Below are 20,119 nucleotides of genomic sequence, written 5' to 3' on the forward strand. Positions count from 1 at the left end.
TATTGTTCTGATCGGATCACTATAGCATATAGCTGCCATGCAAACTCGTCGAACAAAATTAAGTTCTTGTATGAAAAAAATGTTTGTTTGACATGTTATCTTTACGAAATTTGACAAGAATTATTGTTGATTATAGTGCTAAAATATCCGAGCATATTGTTCAGATTGGATCGCTATAGCTTATGGTTGTGATACAAACTGGTCGAACAAAATTATGTTCTTGTATGAAAAANTGTGATACAAACTGGTCGAACAAAATTATGTTCTTGTATGAAAAACATTTTTATTTGGCAAGATACCTTCAGGAAATTCAGCATAAGTATATTATTGTCTGAAGCTTTAAAATCACTAAATACATATCTACATATATGTATGTTTTTATGTAAATACATATGTGGCATATGCATATATGCAACCTTTTTAATAAGTAAACAATATTCTATTTTCAGCCACAAAGCAACGATAACATGTTTCACATGAAAATTTATACGAGTATGTAAAATGCACCTATTCATACACCATTAAATACATGCATACATATGCACTTACAACATGCCACAATTCTCGCCTATACACTCTGTCTACTCCACACCACACAGCAATCTACGCTTCGATCTCTTTTATTGCCATTTTCACTTCCAACACAGCCTGCAGCATTCGTGGCCCGACGGTCTGTGTGTGGAAGTGTTGTCGCARCATCTCCTTTCATTTTCATTTTCATTGCGTCTTTGCTCTTGACATCACATCGTCAGCATACTTTTGCATGTTTGCGCATGCATTTACATAAACTCACACATGCACACATAGATATATATGTACATATGTGCATCATCACTGGTGCATCACTGACCCTCTCAAATGCTTCCCGCTTCCGCAAACTGGCAATTGCAGCCAACTTCCCCTACAGCCGTGCGCCCGCCAACGACAACAGCTTTTTTTGAACGCACTGCCTTCTCTTTGCCAAACTCGCATCGTCTGCGCGCTCAATGCACTTATCAGCTTGGTGCATGTGTGCGCAAGCTCTCTCTCTGCCGCACGCTTTAACTCAGTGACGGCTTTTTTTTTTTTAACATATAGCATCTATAGGCGTTTTATGGCTTTTCATGCATTGTTTTCTTCCGTGCAAATGCAATTCAGCAGCGCCGCAAGCTAACTACCCTACGCTGAGCCGGCGCTCTGGCAAACAGCTTGCTTGCTCTCTGCGATATGGCAATTTCGAGCGGCTGAGTGCATTCTCGTGTTTCACAATTACAACAGCTCACAGCCAATCTGCTGGTCGGCGCTCAGTTGTTGCACATTCACATGCTCAGCGCCCTCGTGAGTGGCGCTGCACCTCRCCGACTACATGTCCTACCGCACCAATATTGYAAGTATGCCTCGTCACTAGCTGCGCGCTGGTGGCTGGGTCTGTGACGCAAAAGCCTCCCCATTGCAAGATCCCTAACCTACGCCACACGAGTTCTGTTGCGGCGGTTCTCTGAGGTCTCTGTGCAGCGTAACGAGGCGTGTGGTGTGTGCGAATGCATCTGTGTGTTKCCCGTAGCCGGAGGCATAAAAAAAACACRAGTAAAAATGGCAAAAAGCAAAAGTCCATAAAAAATCGCAGGGTTGCAGGCAGTGAAGTCAAGAGCAGGCTAAGGCAAAGAGTAAAAGGCAGCAAATCGSCTTGGAGTTATTGTAGTCTGGTTGTGTGCAATAAATRTGCAATTGCATTTATGTGTCTGCGATTTCGCATTTGGTCGTGCTTTTTCGCTTCTATAATATTTTCTACGTTTTATTGAATCGTTACTCCTCGTTTCTTAGTCTTTATTATTTCGACAGCTATATAGTACGTATTATTATGTGTCTTTATACTTTACTTTATATTTATTTTGTTTAAGAAATAATTTTTCTAATCAGAAGTTAGTTCTAAGGTTCGCTGGAACTATCCACAACTGGTCACTTTGTAGCTCAAAAATCGGTTATGTTAAATTATACTTCGTTAAATACCTTCGACAACTTCGAAAAGTTTATCAGGGCCCCCGAAAAATAGCTTYCTTTTATCTTTGCATTGAATCCTAACGATGAAGTATCTTGTAAAGAAACTTGAGAAACATGGCTGCCAGGAGGGTGGCTTTATGACAATGACCTAACCCAAAGGTATCTAAATGAGGTTACAAAGCAAGTAGAAAGAAACGGATTAGCCAAAATACAAATAAAACTGAGCTAGTTTTATTAACTGATCCAACCCCCTGATGATACTCTCCCATCGTTCGGAGGCTCTACGCTTCAACCAGTGGTCATTGCGAAGTAYTTGGGGTTGCTTGATATGAAGAGAGTGAAGAAGGCATCGGTCGCCTTAAAGAGGTAAGAAAAAATAATGCTAACTAAATAGCTAAAGCGTGTTCGAGGAGCGGCCCTTATCGCCATCTGTGATCCATTGAAAATAACCCTAATAATGTCAATCGAAGGAATTCTACACGTTCCACCTGGCGACATGGCTAGTACTTAGGTACTTCTCGGCGAAGGCTGCTATTACGCTTAGCGAAGTTAAATATATGAGGAGCCCCAAGCAGGAGCGCACTGAAATTCTCCACTGCTTCGATTGCATTCCTTACAATCAAGATCGCTGCAATGTAGAACTTTGTACTGGTGTTTCCTTCTCGTCTGCATGAAGGAGTGAGCTTTTTCATTGATGTTTTCTTCGGGAGCTCTCCATGAACTCAAGTTTCAGACTACGAGACCTCTTCAATTAGAMGTAGTAACSATCAAGGCAACATTAGATGTACTCSTATTGCTCCGAAGTACAGCTTCCTTCAGAACAGTAGGCATTAACTTCGATAGCCRACGACTATACTGGTTTTGAATTCGCTGACTGAGCTCTGAAAGCTAGACAAGAGGTGCATGRCCTCTTTAGCAAAAGCTTCAAGCTTCTYCCGTAGTAGACTTGAAAGGGTGTGCGGTCACAGCGGAGTCACCGGAAACTGTAAAGCCGATAAGCTTACTAGAGAATGAACCATTTCCCCAATTTCACGCAATTTAAAGTAAGTCGGTTTTCTGATGTCTACTTGAATTCAGGTGTTGGGCTTTTGGACCTATCGTGAGCTTAACAAACGCTGGTCAATAACCGGCGAGGTCTTTCTGGTGCAGAATGATCGATTAGAGATTCTTTGAGTTACTGATTCTAAGCAAAGTTGAACACGCTGTAAACGTAGGTGTTCAGACTGGACACTGTCCAATAAATTCACTCGTTTTGCGGATCAGAATACTTTCCCAAAACTGTGTGAAGAAAGACGGGGAGGAATAATCTTGCCTCTTCCTCCTCTATTASCTGGCTTTTGCGACACAGAGTTTGAAAAACCGAGTCCAATAAAATAATACATGTTCGGAGCCTCCTATTTACTCTGTAGACTGCGGACAGTTCGAATGTTGAATGCCAATGTCAATGTGGAATCTATAAATGTAGCTTCTAAAGCACCTAGGTCCACTAAGTATTTATTTGGGTCAGGTGGAAATTTAAGTTCTTTTGTCGTCTGTCTATTCATGAGTGAGTATCTGGTATAAGTATGTGGGTCCCTTTGTATGAGAAATGCCACCGTTGCTGCCGCATTTTGATGCTCTGGTTCCTCTCCGCTGTCTTTGCCGATACTGTTTTAGGCGCTGATAGCCGATATAATYGTTCGAGTTCAACTCCCTAGACGTCAATGGACGCCATACTGGGTAATACACTTCAGCAGAGTCGGTTGATATAGTTTGGAAAGCACTTATTACTCGAATGGTAGAAAGCCTATGCACTGCAATTATTTGTTTGGCGATCATTCTCGGTAGAGCATTATAMATTTKGATTGCTTTCGYGKAAGTTTACGCYAGTTGTTCTTMAAATTTTRATTTGGAATCCAATATTATTCCAAGATACTATGGTGAGCTCTATTTGTTCTTACACCTTCCTGGTGCTTATGAGTAAAACTTTTGTTTTGAAACTCATTAGCATAGAACATTTAAGCACTCATTATATTTCTTTGGTCGACAAATTGTTTAGCCACTGCTACCATCRTGAGATCGTCCGCATTTGCTATTAGTTTCTCGTCTGTTGATTGCTATCTTCTTAACACCCGTCATATATTATATAAGATGACCTAATGCCTCCACTCGATATAGAGTAGCTCTTGGTGCCTTCGTTCATATCAAATATCAGCTTTCTGTTTTTAGAATAACTCGTTATAACGTTTATGAGGTGTTCAGGGCACCGTACTTGATCCAGACCTTTCATTGTGTGTGCTCATTTCCAGAGTAATCAGGTTATAAAAACAGTTAGTCTATCTCGTGAATTAAAACTGCTTCCATAATGATTTACTTTTCTTTTTTTTCCCTACAATTTATTCACTTCATTCTCTCTTCTCTTACAGCTCCGTAGTGGCCACCGAAGGCGGAATATTCCGAAGTTCCAGTCAAGTCGTTTTATATATAGATATTATATACATACGGTACATATGTATATGTAGGTGGGATGTGCAATTGTTGGCCATTAAAACGCTCACATTTTTGTGGCCGCTTGTGTTTTGAAAATCTATGATAAATGCAATTTTCCAGCGCGAAATGTATGAATCGGCAACCGCAAAGTTAAAAAGTACGCAATAAAATTGCCTCGCAAAGGCAAGAAAGTGCTTGTGGTGTCTGCAATTTGATTACAACTACACTTGCAACAAAGCTACCATGCACCGGTGAGTAATTTTTGGAGAACCGCGTCTAGGCAAGCAGGTTTTGTGTGAATAATGTAAATAAGTATGTGCGAAAATATACACAAAAAGCAAAAGAAAAATGCATTTAATTGCAGTGCGCATGTATTGAGCTCATATAAAGTTGCAAAATGCATATGATTAAAAAATCAAAATGACATTCTTGATGTGAGAAGTTTGTAGAAAAAAATTAGAAAACGCAACAACAAAGGTGTAATAAAGCAAAGCAATAATCAAAGAACATTAATTTCTCAATTATAAATTTCAAAAGTTGTGCAATAAAAATATGAACGTATTATCACAGAGAAGCTTGAACGAGCACAATTACGAATTCCACCCTGTTTAAGGTGTATTACAAAGACTCAGAGTTGACCACACAGATAGGTAAGTAAATTACGAGTATATGTATCGTCTTTCTAATAACGTTTGGTATCGAACGGCTCGGAGAAGAGCTTCTCGAACCTTTCGAAGCTTTTGGCATTGCTCAAAGTCAGCCGTATTGCTCGGCTATGTAAGCCGTATTAGTTTTGGAGGATGGAACTATTAGTAAGCAGGATGAAGTCATCTGTAAAGTTTGAGGCAATTGAGAAAAGTTCTCTGAGCGCCATTCACTTGGGAGTGGCCAGAAACGATTCTTTTACATATGGTTCCAGCAGCTCACGACTTTCGATCTTAAACCAGATATCTTCTCCATAGCTAAAAAACATCCGTTTGGATTAGCAAAGTCTCTCGCGGATGTCGAAGTAATGCCCGATCACAGCTTAGACTCAAATGCGGCCAATAATGGTTTCCTTGTGGATCTGAGTGAGTGTCAACTAAGCACAACAAATTTTTTAGTTCTTTCGACAGGACATTTTTTTTATATTGGAACATTGGTATATATGCCGTCTAAGCGTTCGATACCTAAAGTCCTTACATTTCTTCGTCGTCGTTCCATATAATTAAAATTTCGCTTTCCTACGTGTAGAAGACTTTTGATCCGTACAACATACAAACTGCCCAAAAGTAAATTGCTTAAAGAAACCCAGATTGATGTTGGTTGGGTTCAACAATTACCTCAACTTGAGGATCACACTATAGATACAGTTCTTTGTGTATCTTTAAAATAAAACTCCGGTAATCAGATCATATAATTCAACAAAGCACATTAAGGCCGATATAAATCGTGTTAGTGGTTCTATTCCCACTAGTTTTTTATGATTAAAAGTGTGAGCTCCGAGGTTTTTAAGCCAGTTCGTGATGAGATGTTTAACTCTTGATCTCGCGACGGCCGAAAAAAGTATTGACATAAAATATTTCTATCTTGTCTTCATCCAAAGAGTTTCTAGAACAGGAAACCCATGATATAATCTACCTTAACACGTGGACACCGACAGAGCAAAGATCAGTTAGAACTCCTACAAGTAGGAAAAGCCTAAGCTTGTTCAGACCGAAGACTTTATTAGATTAATTTACTAGTAGCTAGTCAATAGATTCATTTACTATGATGAAATTCTGAGTGGTATGGTGGAAGATTGACCATTTATATCCCTTACAACTAAGGAAAACCTAGTGGTACTGAAGGCGACGAGCTCATTAAACTCACTCACGACTTCCCGAAAGCCGGTAAAGGTCCCTAGAGTTTAAGTACGTCGTACTAAAATACAAGAAGATAATAAAACACCGATCCGTTCCCATTATATTAAATATAATAATAAAATGACAGTCCTTGGCTGGATAAAAAAACAGGACCGTTCCGGTTACTTAGACCTAGCTGTCGTGGGAATGGTCCCAGTAAAGTAACTCGATGCAGTTGGTAGCAAAGTTAGGCTTAACTAACTATGAACACACGCCACTCGCCACTCTACTATCAACGTGGATAGTCACTTTTCAGAAGGAGGTAAATTTGATGGCATCTTAATGGCAGAAGTCCGCCTTGAAAAACGTCTCTATATGATGGATAGTTCCTTACAGTGTAATGAGCCACGAACATTATCCGGCTCCCTTTTTCACTCACCCATTTCTCTCATTAGCATGCAGCAGAGAAAATATCGCCAGAGTTCGGCTTGGCGACTCCATGATCAATAGGCTCCGGTATGAAGTCAAAGTTCGAAAAGATTCCTGAATGTTCAGACACAATGTTCAGATAGATGTATGTACCTATTAACCAATTATGTTGGTATGAAACTTCATCTTTTTACCCGGCTTCTACTATTGAGACAGCAAAGTCAATCTAAACTTATGATGGTAAATTTAGTTCACCCAATTTCTGCTTGCTGATATCTAAAGCTACCAATAATATTATCATGACATTTGCCACATTTAGATAGAATCGTTTTTATTGGGTGGTACCTTGGCAGGTATCTTAAGACGCATGTTTTTCTCCTTCGTTATCACTTTAAGATTTTGCCAAAGGCGAAGCTTCCCTAGTCCAATATTTAACATATCCCAGATTTATATAAATATATAAAAAAGAAATTATACTGGCCCATGAGGGGATCGAACCCGCGACCTTCGCGTTATTAGCACGACGCTCTAACCAACTGAGCTAATGGGCCATATAAACACTCAGTGACAAATGTATTATTTAAGCTAGTAACCAATACTCTACTCAACATTTTCTATTACTTAAATGCATATATAAGATTTTGTGAGGCACTCAATAAGCTACGAGCTTTTACATGAACATCACATATAAAAGCAACATTGAAAGAGTGTAACTTATAAGTATTCCCTGCCACTAGCAACAAATATGTTTTCTGACACTGTTTGTTCAGCTGCCCGGCTAGCTCAGTCGGTAGAGCATGAGACTCTTAATCTCAGGGTCGTGGGTTCGAGCCCCACGTTGGGCGCAATTGTTTCTTTTTATTACTATTCCATATTATTATAGTTGAACCCTCTAGCCATAAACGTTTTATTTTTCTTTCCCTTATCTAAAATTTGAAAAAAGATGGACTCGTGTCGTTTACTGTACAGTTAGTGTCATTCCAAGTTAGTTACTGAGGACAGGGATAAATGGAGACTCTCATTGTATACCTTTTCGTTTGACAGTCACTTTGACAAAATCAATTTTTATCGAGCTCAGGGAACTAAAGGCTGTAGTTTGACGTACTCTTGACAGCCTAAGTTCCTAGCTTAGCTACGAATACTCAATAAACAGACCCTTACCAAGAGGGACAGAAGAGAAGCGCTAGGCTTTAAAGATCTGAAACATTGTATGAATCTCCGATAGCAAGGTGAATAGGCACCACCTAAAATATACACTCAAAACCCCTTATGGGCTGCCTTGAGGAATCTAATCATGAGACGGAGGCAACAGTCCACGAGGAATTTTACAACGAAAGCCATTAGACATCCCAATTGCCAAGCTCATCCGGGTTCACAGATGGCGGATAGTGAACGGCCTGCTAGATTAGCTGTGAACCACAAATTCAATCAAGCAACGAAGTAGTACCGTGATTTTGACAGACGATTTGGAAACATTGAACTTGATCTGACGGCTGTGGCATTCTGCTACCTCAGGATGCAAATCTTGCAGTAATGGATTTCATAGTAATGTCGCAGACGCATACGTCCCATTAAAACCTTGGTAGGTCTTAAATACGTTCGATCCTGCGTTGTCAATATGTTGGCGGAACAAATCTCAAAAGTACAAACGGATGACAAATTGAATGCCTCCAGTTGGTAATTGAAAGGACAAGCCAATCAATATTTGCTTAAATCAGCGGTTGCTAATGCAGAAAAACATAAGTACCGAGGTTAAGCCTGGGATTTTTGAGTTGGATGAGCTCTTCGATATTATCTGTACCCATCATCGGAAATGGATAAAAGCAGAAAGGGATAGAAGACGCAGACACGCAACTAGATCCTACTGCTGATGTTTCAATGCAAGTGTGGCAGCACTTCCTTAATGGACTGCACTAAGCATAGTAGAAGAAGAATCAGTGAAAGAGAGCAAAGGCCCGGAAATACTGTGTCATAGAGAGTTAAAGGGAAATTAAACAGCAGGCAAGGCGAGATAAAAGCACAGGCCAAATCCCAGTCCACACAAGATGAGCAAGACAAGCTTAAGAAGCAAAAACGAGCAAACCAAACCAAAATACCGCCAAAAGTAGCGCTAATTAAACGGGCAGAAGGTCGTAATTAGGCTTCAAAACATACGATAACACATCATGACGGACCAAGGCAAGATGACAGGATGTCAGGCAAGGAAAACAAACTCAGACACCCTGCTCATCGACTGAAGAAAGTAGAAACCCCAAAACCAGTGCTCTAAAATGCCCTTAAGAGCAATCTAGATTGTATAGCTGCAGTAAGTGAGCTAAAGACGGAAGCCGCAGTAGAGTCTCGAGACCTCATAAGACTTCATAAGACGGTTGGTAGTGGAAGTAGATGAATAAGTAGTCGTGAAGACCAGCACTCCACAAATCCGCGGACAAATAAGTAGTATTACTTTCCGGACAAACCCAGTATGCCGATGGATAATATTCAGAATATTAAAGAAATTTACATTCCCACTTTAATAATGTATGAAACAATTTTTGCCTGATGCGAATATTGAAAATATATGTACGTATACAACAAATGTCAATGTCAAATCACAAATGGTGTCAACAAGCGTTACATTAAAAACTGGCGCCACATTACATACGCGAAAACAAGTGACTTGGAAATTTTTGTTGGAATGCTATGAGACGTTGTCAATTTTCATTTTCTACACGAACGAAGTGCTTGTAAGCAAAATCAAAGTGTCACACTGTGCAGCAGGCATTACAGGAATGTGTAAGAATGCATATTGTGTGTATTCACTTAGCTATAAATTTGATTTATTGACATTAATAACCTTGAAAATTATAATAAAATGTCGCCAACCACTATCTTAATCTGCATTAAGAGGTCTATCAGAAGTTTTATTACTGTCAGACAGTAGTAAGTCTCACCTAATATCGTCTCGACAAATGAAGGCCTTATTTGAAGAAAAACAGCTGGCCCTTCTTCCAAGAGACGGTGTTACAAAACGAGTAAACTTCCCAAAGAGGTTAAAAGTTACCTTCCGCAACAAGACGGACTGGAATAATTACAGGTCGGACCTTGTACTGAGTCGCAAAATAATTTGGTTGTATACTGAAGGCTCGAAAACAAGGGAAGCTATTGGTGTAGGTATTGTAGGACCGCACAACGAAGTACCTACCTTCCCTATCCACAAGCTGTTTTCCGAGATATTTCCAGCAGAGGTTTTTTCTATAAATTAAGTCTTTGTGTAGAAATTGAACTCAACCATCGCAAACAACACAACGCCATACTCAACGATAGTGCGGCACAAAAAGCGATCTCAGCCTTGGTTTAGGAGCACATAGAACGAACGAATAGTCTTTCGGTTTACAACCGTGTACACTTGATCTGCGTGCCGGGCATAAAGTGATAAAAGGCAATGAGATGGCCGACGAACTCACCCGCTCTACTGCGGCTTCTAGGATGACGGGAGTAGAAGCCTGTATTTCGCTGGCATTCCACAAAATTAAATAGCTGCTTCACACAGAGGAAAGAGTGGACATATAAAGTTCTAAAGCCATGTTTATCGTCCTCGAAGACATATTCCGTCCTCTAGTCGCATTCTACACTGGGCACTGCAGGCTCAGGAAACACCTGTACAACATGTGTATGGTATCTTGAGCAAAATGCCGGTTTTGCGACATGGAACCGGAAGCTCCCTAGAACCTGATTCTGGATTGTGCCGCTATCTGTAGACGTATGCTCAAGATTGGTAGATCCATATATCTAGATAGGGATCATATCAACTCAATAGCGCTCAGGAAGTACCTGGATTTAATCAGAGTGCTGGGCTTTTGTGAAAATATTTGTCATCGAAGAAAGGGCGCAATAGACCTCAGGTCGCAGTGCAAACCTCAATTAAATTATATCTATCTAACTTATAGAATATATGCTTCTTTGGTGAATATAATGATATAATTTAAGAATACATATTTTATCTTATAACTTTCAGCTATTTATCATTGACAAACTGAAAATTAGTATTTTATCAGCCCGGCTAGCTCAGTCGGTAGAGCATGAGACTCTTAATCTCAGGGTCGTGGGTTCGAGCCCCACGTTGGGCGCAACGGAGTATTTTGATACCCTTTAGGAGTTTATTTAACAAATATGCATACCGTACATTCATTAAGATGAGGCTAAAACTACGAACGTTCTTTATTATCTCGCTTGCAACTACTTGAAAGCCTGGAATATTAACGTAAAAATGTCACTTTTGAATTGGTTTTTAGTTTTGAAAATGGAAAATAGTCACTTGGTGATAGATCAAGTGAATATGGATTATTTCTCTGCAATCTATATGGAGCAACACGCATTCAGACCTATATTCTAATCTTATTTATTCCTTTAGCCAACAGTCCCTTAGTAAAATTTTTAGCAACAGCAATAATTTCACGGATTTGCTCCACCAACTCAACACGATTACCAGCTTCTTGGCGTGCTGATCTTTGGTTGTAATTAAATAATATGCATAAACTTTTTTCATCAATTTGTATAAAATGTATAATTAATGTAAAGGTGGAATTACATTTTGCTTTACATTTTGGTACTTCCATTAATATACTTAAATTAAGGCTTTCTTTGTCATATAAACTATTTTCAAACATTGCAGCGTTCAGTCAAGTGCGGTAATTGTCCACAGATTGCGCATTGGCCCATTAGCTCAGTTGGTTAGAGCGTCGTGCTAATAACGCGAAGGTCGCGGGTTCGATCCCCTCATGGGCCATTTCAAGTATTTTGTTTAAGGGGGTATTCTGGTCTAGCATTTTGAAAAAATCGATTTTTTTTGCATATTTTGAAAGCTTAGACTTTCAAAAACATGACCTTGGAAGGATTTTTCAAAATTCCACTTATTTTCGAAGATACAGCCGATTTTGTGACGTGGCGTCCATGTTTACTAGAATTGTTTCCTAAAATTTAAAGGCGTTTTTCTCCTACGTTTTTGAGGTGGTTGACATGATATCTCCAGTTCTACTGAACCGATTCCTTTGAAATGTGGTATATATCTTCTTTATTCAATGCTCTACCGTGTCTGCCTTGGATTTCCAAAAATTTTGATTTGAAGTATTTTAAAAAACTTCGAAAAGATCGATAAAATTGGGTAAAATTTTTTTTTTTCAAATCGAGGCCATTTTGCTATTTTTTATTTTATTTTTATTTTTTATTTTTCTATTTTTTTTTTTTTGAAAATGGTCAACCCGATAACGACATCCTTACTAATGAAGATGCTTCTTGCTTTTTGTGTTTTAGATTCTACAAGGGTTGAAATCACGTCAACCAGGACGCACCGTGTTTTTTGAAGCCCCCACTCCACCGCCCCGTATCGCGACGAATTTTGTTTTTTTTTTCTTGCATTTTTTTTTTATATTATTAAAATGTGAATAAAAAACATATAAAAAATGGATAGAAAAATTTATTTAACTTTTTTTATCTTAGTTTAAAAAATGCATAAAATTCATGCGTCTACACCAGAATACCACCTTAATTCAAAGATTGCACAAATATTTTAAATGAGTTGAAATAATGAAATCTTATAAAATGTCAAATCAATAGTTTCTATGGTGTCTTAACTCAATTTGTTTATAGACAAACTAGTCCCACAGTTTTTGAGTTATCGATCAGAAATTCGCACATGTTCTTTTATCCGCAAGTAGCTGCTCCTTTCTCGGTATCACCGATATTGGACCACTATAGCATATAGCTGTCATACAAACTGGAGGATCAAGATCAAGTTCCTGTATGAAAAACTATTTTATCTGTTGAGATATCTTCACTAAATTTGACACAGAATATTCGGCATTGTAACCCTACAATTTTCGTAGAAATTGTTCAGATCAGACCACTAAAACATATAGCTGCCATAGAAACCGATCGACAAAATACAGGGCTTGTATGGAAAATTTTTTTAACTGACGAGATGTCTTCACGAAATTTGGCTTGAATTATTTTGCAAGGCAACTCTCCAATCTCTGAATATATTGTTAAGATCGTACAACTATAGCATATGACTGTCATACAAACTGAACGATCAAAATCAAGTTCTTCTTGTAAAAGGCACGACTTTAATCACCGAATATGTTCTCAGAATCAGATGCCTATATCTTATAGCTGAGTTATAAACTGGATAAAAAAACTCAAAGCGTTATATAGAAATGTACTTTATTTGTAAAGGGTATTCCAGCTGCGGTGCAGCCGCAGTTAACGTTTTTTTTTTTTGTTTTTTTTTTTTGTTTCCACAAACCAAAATTTGCATGGCTTTTAGCGAACAATAAAATTTTGAAAATTTCGAATTACTTTTATATTGTTTTTAGTTGAATGCCTTTATAATCATAATCATCGCATTTGTATTTGCATTTATATGTCACTTCATTACTGCACAGCTCATTTTAACATGAGCAGTCAATGCAAAGCAAATTAATGCGATTAAAAACTATTGTAATTTAGTGTTGCGTATTTATTTTCGTTCTTTATTTATTTTTTATTTTTTTATTTATTTTTTTTTTTGTATATTTATTTCATTCGACTCTCTTTGCATTGTAAGTTTTAACTCGCTCTGGTTGGTTTTGTCATTACTTATTGTTTTTATTGCCGTGCATTTGTTGATTATGCGAGGGAATGGCTGAACTTAACCCAATGGTATATATACATATATACTATATATACATATATATATATATATTAAAATATGTTTGTAAAAAAGGTTTATAAATGAGTAAAAGATTTTTTCCCCTAAAAATTAAGATGGAATCAGCAGCGCCAATATGAAGTCTAATTGCGATGATTTATGCAAAGATACGATAATTATATTCTTTGCTAACTCGATTAAAGTCATCCGGATACTCTTTCATATAGGAATAGAAAGAACTGAAAAATCAAACAAGCTAGCTGGCTCGGGGTAGCTGAGAACACAATTCCTTAAGAACCATACAATTCAGGTCCTACAAGGGTTGTTTGAAGCAGTGAACCCTAAAGGAATAGTTCAGGTTTTTGGAACACGAGTTGGTGATGGATGGAGCAAATAGCTTCTACTTATAGACAAAAGAGCACTTGGTAATATTATATGGGCACCTAACCTTAATATTACACTTTCAGAAAATTGTAAATTGTATTCAGCGGAATGCAGAATTAGAGAGTCATGAGACGCTGACACATTCAAGCTAGCTAGGTTTCAGGCGTAGGAGAATGAATATATTACTCGGCTCCAATCAAAAATTGGTATGTATATTTAAATAATTTATAAATGGCTTTTCCGCAACTGGCTTTAGACGCATAGTCTCTTAGGCAAAATTGTTCAGAGTTATCCGTAGAACATTTCGGATTTCGAACCGCTCTAATGTACACATATACATATGTAAATCCAATTGTATATGTACATATATACATATGTATGTATGTAGATTGCTGGCAATGTCATTACATCCAATTGTTGAGTGATTAGCTAGCGTTGAATTTTTGATTACTTTTTTAACAAGCAATACAAAAGCGCTTTAGAAGTCAACGACTTTGAAGTGCTTTTCATAAACTAAAAGCAAAATAAAATTTGCTTAATTTGCGAAATTTTTTGTAATGAGATAATAAAATTTCCAACAAAAGCTTTAAGTTATTATAAATAATGGGTTTTAATAGCACTGAAGCGCGCTACACAATTAGTTATTTTAAATAAATAATGCCAAATGTCTGATATTTGCTGTTTAATATTTTAATTGATGAGCTTTGTTCGTACGGCTGCATCCAATGTCAAGTGACCACTTGGGCACAATTTAAATATATGGTCCTGTGGCGCAATGGATAACGCGTCTGACTACGGATCAGAAGATTCCAGGTTCGACTCCTGGCAGGATCGTCCATTCAATCATTGAGGGATTGAATTATTTTATTTTTTTTATTTACTAATTTTATATTACAAGTAAAACATATTTAACACATCAAATTCCATAATCATATTTGGCTGACTTTATATTAGTTTGATTCTGAAATGTTATACATAAATTGCGAATGATCAGAAGAGCTGACAAGTTTGTAGTTTTACATAGAAAAAATTTAATAGTAAATTTCTTAGTAAATTTCTATAATTAAACCATTTTTTAGCCTTAAACTAAGACTCTTAGTCCACTCGTCTAACCGTCGTTTGGACTCCGGTACGTAATGAAGGAGCCAAGTTTCGTCCCTTGTCACATATCGACGCAAAAGCTCAGTTTTAATACCCTTGAACACTGCACCGAATACTCAACTCGCCATTGTCTTTTGCTAAAAGTGTGCTCGCGTAAAAAGCTTTCGGAAAGCCAAATATTCGTGATACCTTTAGAGTTTCAGCTCTCCCGAACAACTTCAGGTTACGGTCATCCGAAATTATTTTGCAGATTTTTTTAATATTTTCGTCGGCAACTGTCTTTTTAGTGCGTTCACTGTCTGCTTGTCTCGTTTAAACTCTGCAAAATACTTTTCAAGGGTTGATTTTCCTGGCGGAGAGTCCGAATAATCTGCATTAAGTCAAGCCTTGTCTTTGTCTTTCTTATCCGTTTTTTTTCTTTCCAAACCTAGTTGCTTCACTCAAAATGCTATATCTCATAAACTAATAATTCGACGGACATATCTAATTGAGAAACCATACATTACTTCAAATATGAGTTCCAAAAAAAAAAATGCATTTTTCTAAACTATGCGTCCTTAGGGATAAAGAAAGACTGTGTCGTCTCATCACGATTTCTACCATTGTGATCTTTTGAACAATGGAGGATCAAACTTGGCTAGGTGGGTAGAGTGGGTGACACAACTAAGCCTAGGACACTCTTTGTAAAACATCACAACTAAAATTCTTCTCTATATTACATACATATGTCCTCTCTGAACTCTCATGCTTCAGAATAAGCACCATACATTAATACAAAAACTTTCCTACTTAGAACTTCTGAAACATCGTCAATAAACCCTGGAGCTATTGTTGCGACTCTTTTCCTATACAAATATACTAGCAGACGTTATATGAGAAGTGGGCAATTGAGAAGTAAAGTCCTCTCTCGACGAACAAAGCCCAAATTCTATAAGTCACTCATCATCCCCGTTCTGATGTATGAAGTCATGAACGATGACAACATCTGAAAAGTTGACGTTACTAGTTTTGAAGAGGTTGAAAGGTGAAAAATGTTTATTACGTCGCCTAACATATGCATACATACAAGTATATGTTTGATTATTTTATTATATATTTTTCATTTTTAGTTCTATTCTATTCTAATCAAAGATAAAACGCCCATTTGTCAGATTTCGGCCGCGAGCCTCCGTGGCGCAATTGGCTAGCGCGTTCGGCTGTTAACCGAAAGGTTGGTGGTTCGAGCCCACCCGGGGGCGCACAACTTTTTGTTAACTGTTTCTTTTTGTTCTTTTTATTCTCTGCTTGAAATTCTTACCTGTGTTTTGTATGAGTTTATATAATACTATATTGCAAGTTGGAAAATATTCAGTTCACAAAACATCTATTTAAAAATTTTTTTTTGCTTTTTATTGGTTACACCGTTACACTTAATATATCGCACTCGGTGTGAGTAATAAGGATTAAATAAAAAATAAATGCGTTTTCTGCGTTTATTTACGAGAGTGCATTGAACTTGTCGCGAGTGAGCGAACAAATAATTTTTGAACATAATTAATCTATACAAAATTATTATTTGCGACGCAATTCATCAAATGACAGCGACAAGCCGGCGTGCAGTCGCTTAAACAGCTAGCCAACGCGAGAAAACGTCATTTGTGTTCAAATCGCGCGGTTCATATTTTTCGTATTGTTATTGTTGTGGAATTCCAATGCACGCAAACACGTATAATAGTAGTAATTAAATTACTCACCGAAAAAGTGCATTTGTCTTATTTTCGTGCTCGTCTCATGTCGTCTCTCGTCTCACTGCTCATTAAGGTTTGCCCACAGCACGACACTCCCACATGTGCGAGGCGTCGCGCCTTCGATTGCTGTCGGTGGGGCTTTTTTTTGTTTTTTTTTTTTGTATTTTTTGTATTTTTTTATATTTTTTTGTATTTTTTTTTTCATTTTGCTACTTTCTGTGGGTTGTGTGTGTTTTATTTTTGTTCGGCTCATTGTTCATTACTTTAATTGAGAGACTAATTAAGTGTCAAGTCGTGTGAGTGCGTCGCAGGGAGCAAGCGCTAAGACGAAGAAGTTTAATGTTTTGGTCAATTCGTTGTCGTTGTCCGTGCGTTTGTTCATTGTTGGTTTACATTCATTCAATAAATCTTCAGCAGTCATAACTATAAGTGGTAAATACTCGTAAAGTATTTTTATGGGCATTTAAGTGTCGCCATATAACGTGAGAGCTGAGGCTCATGGCGCACTTCTTTTTCATGGTGCACTTCGTACCTAAGTATGTATATAAAAATTATATGCCGTATGTACATATACATACATACTTACATATATTATATACATTATATATTATACAGGTGTGAACACGATCTAATTTTAGCCACTAATTAAGAATTTTATTGCAGAACTGATTATCTAATAACATGTTAATACTTATATATTTCTTTTTTTTATTTCAGTACATGGTCTATCAGTGATTTTTGTGTAAGTATTATTTTAATAAATGTGTTTTGTAATATCGTATACAATTTTTTGATGAGACATTGAGTGGTTACGTGGATTTTGACATCCGAAAAAAACCTATTTTCACCAACTTTTTTTCCTACGATAAATGACCTAATTTATTGCAACTGTTGAATATATTAAAGAGCAACATTTGAGTAATATTTTGTGAGTTTTTCGTAAATTAAGTTCTGAACACAAAACGGCGAGATGCCATCTAGATGTATTGCATACATAACGACGAAAGTTTCTTCTAAATTCAAAACATTGAATTTCATCAGTTAGTAGATAAGAATAGGTTCTGAATAATCGAAGGATTTATATCTATAATTTAAAAACTAATTTTTGGCAAAGTTGCAAACAAAACAGTATGATTTTGGGTCTAATTTTTAACACAAATTGTTTTGAGAAAATTAATTGTAATCGAGAAATAAATCCTTATATTACATTACAAGCCGTGAGACAAGTAGGTCCTTGTGGCATTTACTACAGCCGCCGTATAAAGGAGCGCAAATTCGGAGTGGAATTCGTTGTGGGAATGAAACTCCGTCGTCGGGTACTGGCATTCACCTCGGTGAAGCCACAATACACATCAAAGCGCAGTTCTTCAACATACTGCTACTTTGCGCACACGCCCCAACGGAAGATAAGGAAAATGTGAACAAAGTGTCACTACCCCCGCTACGATGTCAAAATCGTACGTGGCGACTTCAATACCAGGATGGGAAAAGATGGTATCTTTGGTACAACGGTCGGTAAATTTAGCCTAATCCTGAACGATTTCGCCGCGTCTCGAAATATAGTTATCTGTAGTTCTAGATTTCAGCCTAGGAAAATTCATCAAGCTATATGGCTGTCTCTGGATCGAAAAGCCACGAACCAGGTCGATCATGTTGTGATAGATAGAAGACACGTCTCCTGTGTTTTAGACATGTGTACGCTCCGAGGTCCTAACATCGACTCTGATCAGTATCTTGTTGCTTGCCAAGGTACGCATAACAACACAAGGAAGGTTCGACGTCGAGAGCTTCAATAACAACAGATAGCGAAAGTGTTTCTGCTCGACTAGCGCTCCTTCTCTCTGCGAATACTCATCAGCAACTCGGTATAAGCGAACTTCTTACGAGAAGTGCCGTGTCGCAGTTCAGAGAAAACAGACTGCTTACCTCGAAACGTTACAATAGGTATTCCATATCCCGACCATGAAGAAGTTCAAATAGCAAATATTCGTCTGAAGAAAAACAAAACCGTGGGGCCGATGAATTGCCGGCCGAACTTCTTTGTAGAATATGGTCGGACGAAAGCATGCCTGACAATTGAAATTTAACTGTGTTCTGCCCAATAAAAAGTTAGACCCCACAATCTGCGCCAATTACCGTGGAAGAAGCCGCCTCAACATCACAAGTTCGATGTTGAGCAATACTAAAAGTTCCGTCAGGATCGGAAAAATCTCTTCGATGCCAAACGAGGTTTCAGATAAGGAGACTCTATTCGTCTATCTTGGGACCAGTATTAACACCACCAGTATAACACAACAACGTCCGCCTCGAAATCTGATCCAGAACTACTCTTTCCAACAGGTACTACTCAGGTCGGATTCAGTAGACAATTGTGAAGTAAACAAAGAAAAAATTCTACAAGTCATTCATCATATCCGTCCTGCTATATAGTGCAGAGGCATGGACAATGATATCATCTGATGAGTCGGCGTTATACGTTTTCGACAGAAAAGTTCTAAGTTAATATTAGAACATTGGATTTTACTTTCTTCAATTTTATTACAATACTTTTATATCGAAAATTTATGCATATTCCTACTCCTTAACATATATTACATTATTCATCATACGCCCTGTTGACCATAATATGCACCACACCTTTTGCACTACTTATACATATGTACTATATATACTCTGCATATATATAAATATTATATACACACAAAAACTTGCGACATGAAATCTCAATAGCTTGCCAGCTATACGCTGACACAATTCAGTAGATTTCACGATTTAAGCGCGACGTCACGAGGTAAAATCAATTGTCCTGCACAACCCAGCGAATTTGATGGTTCACTACACCTACCAAGAACACAGGTGGCTGCACACATACATACATACACATATAAACTTGTATTTGTTTGTGCACGAAAGTAAATATAAATATTGTCTGCAAGGACAATGACATGTGCACACAGACTCACACTCAAATAACCATTTTCAAATGCCGCGACAGACAACCGTGTCGCTTCGTGACAGGCGAGACGCGTCCTTGCCACTGTTAAATGAAAAGCTAAATAGGAGCAATACCGCCAAAAACAAATACAAACAACAACAAAGTGTATGTTKTTGTTGTTATTAGTGTGGTAATTTATTCATAAACTCAAGTCATGGCGTCTGGCGTAACTTTTTCGGGCCACCACTACAGGCGTAAAATTCATAAACACACACATACACATTCAATAACAAATATTTACTACTAAAGGCCAATGCACATGGCTCGTAACAGACATTTAGTTTAATATGTATATACAAAGATGTTTGTTTAGGTTCACATTCGTCTGCTCGTCTGTTAGTCTGTTACACTGCGTTCATTTGTTCATATTTCTGTGGCTTTTGGCCTGTCTGCTAACCCCACCTGTGTGCCCTTGTCCTTTCTGAATTTGATTTACGCTTTTTTGGTTGCCTGTAGTAATTTCGAAAAAACACAAAAAAAAACTCTAAATATTTCTCACACAGGTGGGCGACCTTTCATCGATCCAAAAACCGAATGAATACCA

The 20,119-nt window shown here is 37.7% G+C and overlaps 1 protein-coding gene and 6 non-coding genes across 8 annotated transcripts in view; 6 read left to right on the top strand and 1 right to left on the bottom strand.

The window, feature by feature from the left end:
- Positions 1-4,516: 4,516 nt before the first annotated feature.
- The window catches only part of LOC108969157 (probable serine/threonine-protein kinase DDB_G0282963), a 128,239-nt gene continuing 112,636 nt past the window's right edge, over positions 4,517-20,119 (top strand). For both annotated transcript variants that reach the window (XM_018933713.1, XM_018933715.1), the window contains exons 1-2: positions 4,517-5,099; positions 17,298-17,322. The gene's annotated coding sequence lies outside the window, so the exon portion shown is untranslated. The remainder of the gene's footprint in view (positions 5,100-17,297; positions 17,323-20,119) is intronic.
- Positions 7,179-7,252, bottom strand: Trnai-aau. The gene has a single exon. It is a non-coding gene; the product is annotated as a tRNA-Ile (tRNA).
- Trnak-cuu lies at positions 7,474-7,546 on the top strand. Its single transcript has one exon. It is a non-coding gene; the product is annotated as a tRNA-Lys (tRNA).
- Positions 10,738-10,810, top strand: Trnak-cuu. The gene has a single exon. It is a non-coding gene; the product is annotated as a tRNA-Lys (tRNA).
- On the top strand, positions 11,396-11,469 carry Trnai-aau. The gene has a single exon. It is a non-coding gene; the product is annotated as a tRNA-Ile (tRNA).
- Positions 14,514-14,586, top strand: Trnar-acg. The gene has a single exon. It is a non-coding gene; the product is annotated as a tRNA-Arg (tRNA).
- Trnan-guu lies at positions 16,018-16,091 on the top strand. Its single transcript has one exon. It is a non-coding gene; the product is annotated as a tRNA-Asn (tRNA).

Source organism: Bactrocera latifrons, unplaced genomic scaffold (assembly GCF_001853355.1).
Source record: "Bactrocera latifrons isolate USDA-ARS-PBARC rearing strain unplaced genomic scaffold, ASM185335v1 scaffold_242, whole genome shotgun sequence".
Lineage (NCBI taxonomy): Eukaryota > Metazoa > Arthropoda > Insecta > Diptera > Tephritidae > Bactrocera > Bactrocera latifrons.